The sequence below is a fragment of the Myotis brandtii genome, unplaced genomic scaffold, assembly GCF_000412655.1.
Source record: "Myotis brandtii unplaced genomic scaffold, ASM41265v1 scaffold240, whole genome shotgun sequence".
Taxonomy (NCBI): domain Eukaryota; kingdom Metazoa; phylum Chordata; class Mammalia; order Chiroptera; family Vespertilionidae; genus Myotis; species Myotis brandtii.
Genome location: NW_005359064.1, coordinates 3,766,970 through 3,770,314, shown reverse-complemented (window position 1 = coordinate 3,770,314; position 3,345 = coordinate 3,766,970). Strand labels below are relative to the sequence as shown.

Sequence of the window (3,345 nt, the reverse complement as noted above, 5' to 3'; positions counted from 1 at the left end):
GGCCCCGCTGCTGAAAACATGGATACAATGTTTCGGTCCGGCTGGGTTTCAGTCCGGCTGTTTTCTGGGGTTTTGTTTACCTTCTTATTTGCAACATAGTATATAGTTGCTTAGACTTGCAGATGAGAGGCTGGCAAGTGAGGCGGGAGTTCGCAGCAAGCAAGCCTCCCTGCTCGCTTCAGTGCCTGGCTGCCGGCCGCCATCTTGGCTGACAGTTAATTTGCATATACTCACTGATTAGCCAATGAAAAGGGTAGCGGTCGTACGCCAATTACCATGTTTCTCTTTTATTAGTGTAGATGTTCAAAATTCTTCCGTCCTTTATTTGCACTTCCTGCCACTAACTCTCACCTTCCCTTCACAACTAAGAGTTTTAGGAAAATCATAAAGTACTACTTCTACATCTCTTTCTCTTATGTTAGGGATACCCAGGATTCTGATCTCAGATTTTATGTCATGGAATGTATATCTTACACATTAGGAATCTCAAGCTCAAACACCTTCAGGCATAAATACTGTCAGATAATAGGACCCTAAGAACTGAGCTCAATTGGAAATTACAGGCCCCACACAAACCCATTTAAATTCAATAAAAACACTATTGCCAAACAAAACATATCTACTGGTGGAGTCCATACCTAAGGGCAAAACATGTCCATAACACACCTTTAAACATTCTACATCTTTTTGTCTTTGCTACTACCACCCCGCCCTACGGAAAAGCCTCCTAACCTGTCTATATGCTTCTATTCTTGCCACCCTACAATTAATTTCCCACTCAGGAATCAAAAGAAACATTAAATATAAATCATGACCACATTCCTACTGAAAATTTCAGTGGCCACCTTATTTTCTATCCCACTGGGCTCATTCATCATATATTGGCTTTTCTGTTCCTATAAAACCCAAGCCCATCCCTACCCTGGAGCCTACAATACTCTTCTAGATCTCTGGACAGCTAGGCCTTCTTCCGGACATTCACCTCAATTTGAATGTCACCTTATCATTAAGTCAAATGTAGCCCCACAGTCTATCACAATCATTTTAATTTCTTCCTGCACTTATCATTATCTATTTATTTTTGTATTTGTCTTCTTCCACTAAAAAGATTGCTCCATAAGAGCAGGGACCCTGCCTAACTATCACTCTTTCCTAACACCTATAACAATGCCTAGCACATAGTAGGTACTCAAATATTTGTGAAATGAATAAATGATTGACAGTAGGTGGTCCATCTCTGACTTTAGTTTCTTGGGGACATGTCTATCTTGTTCACCCATACAGTCCCAGTACCTGGTACACTGGTGGGAATGAGTTGAAAAAAGTAATCTATATTCTTTAGTTATCCCTACTATTGAAGAAACCGAGGCTAAGAAAGGGAATTAAGAGACTTTTCCAGCCCTGGTTGGTTTGGCTCAGTGGATAGAGCGTCAGCCTGTGGACTGAAGGGTCCCAGGTTCAATTCCAGTCAAGGGCACATGCCTGGGTTGCGGGCTCAATCCCCAGTAGGGGGCGAGCAGGAGGCAGCCAACCAATGATTCTCTCTCATCATTGATGTTTCTATCTCTCTCCCTCTCCCTTCCTCTCTGAAATCAATAAAAATAAAAATATTTAAAAATTAAAAAAAAAAAAAAGAGAGAGACTTTTCCAGGCCACACAGCGCAAGTGGGAGCAGAGGATTCACACCCAGGCAAGTCTGGCTCCAGAGTATTCTTTCTTCTGAACTAATACCATCTCCCTCATCTTTAAATCACCTCAGCCCAGACCTCTACCCTAAAATCTACACTCATATTACCAAAGGCTATTTGATAACTACCTTACCTCAATGCCTCCCAAGTAGTGCAAAACCAACAAATATAAAACCAAATCCACTACCTCTCCCCCACCCACTCTCCCCGTTATCCTTAATTTTGACATGTTATCCATATCCTCTTGCTATACAAGTCAGACAGAAACCTGGGACCATCTGATCCTTCTTGCTCTCTCAATTAGTTACCAAATTCTAACGCTTCTAACTCCAAATATATCTCTGGAGCTGAGACCCATTTCTATATTCCCAACGCCTGCCGCCCATCACTTTTTTTAATTTACATTCTTTATTGTTTAAATAAAGTATTACATAAGTCTCCTTTTCCCCCATTGACCTCTCCCCGGCCGCCCCCACCCCCTGTCTGTGTGCATTGGTTATGTTCATATACATCATACAAGTCCTTTGGTTGATCTCTTACCCCCACCCATCACTTTTTAATCTAAATATTACTACATGAGTCTTCCAAATAGCCTCCCAGGTCTAATCTTTTAATTACTATGTTATTCTTTTACAGATATATAAACCACATTAAAATACACACCAAGCTCTTTAAAGATTATTCCTATGAGGAGTCAAGTCTAAGAAAACTTAGATATTAAGCAAAGATCATCCGTGCAACTATCATTATCAAACACAAATCATGAAAGACACTCTCATGGGCATCGGCAATGCAAAAATAAAGAAGGCAGTTCTCAGGCTGCAGACAATCCCTACCACTTATGATACAGTGATAAGTGCTTGGATGGATAAGTGCTGGGTGATTTCCAGTGGTGCAAGGGTAACACAACCCAGGGGAAGATTCCTAATCTAACAGCTAGTCTCTTGTTTCCAGAAAGGATTATACTTGTTTTACACCAGCCGTGGACATACCAGATTCCTAAAGCTTTGCTAGAAGGGAAAATCCCCTAACTTCCCTCTGCATTGCATTCCCATCCCTCCTCCATCACCTAAAGTGAAGACAATATCATGCTATCTTTAAACTAAGTAGCCATCTTTGCTATTTCCTTAAAGCGGTAACCTCAAAATTTTGCACTTGAGTTAATACTTAATTGCTTTAATCACATTTCTGGATATACAAAATATCACTTACTGTACTCGTTAATTAGAGGGCTACATATACAATTAAACACACTTAAAGGTACACACTGTGGGAAAAAGACAAAGTTCCGCCATATTCATCATTTACTCTTGGCATTTAAGATATCTACACTAATAAAAGAGAAACATGGTAATTAGCGTACAACCGCTACCCTTTTCATTGGCTAATCAGTGAGTATATGCAAATTAACTGTCAGCCAAGATGGCGGCCGGCAGCCAGGCACTGAAGCGAGCACGAGGCTTGCTTGCTGCAGACTCCAACGTTCGCTGCCTCACTTGCCAGCCTCTCAGCTGCAAGTCTAAGCAACTATATACTATGTTGCAAATAAGAAGGTAAACAAAACCCCAGAAAACAGCAGGACTGAAACCCAGCCAGACCGAAACATTGTATCCATGTTTTCAGCAGCGAGGCCTCAGAGCTAAAGCTGGCCCAGAAT

At 41.3% G+C, this 3,345-nt stretch overlaps 1 protein-coding gene across 2 annotated transcripts in view; it reads right to left on the bottom strand.

Moving 5' to 3' along the window:
• Nucleotides 1-3,345, bottom strand: part of CEP192 (centrosomal protein 192kDa) — a 107,746-nt gene that overhangs the window by 103,392 nt on the left and 1,009 nt on the right. The gene's annotated exons all lie outside the window — the stretch shown is intronic.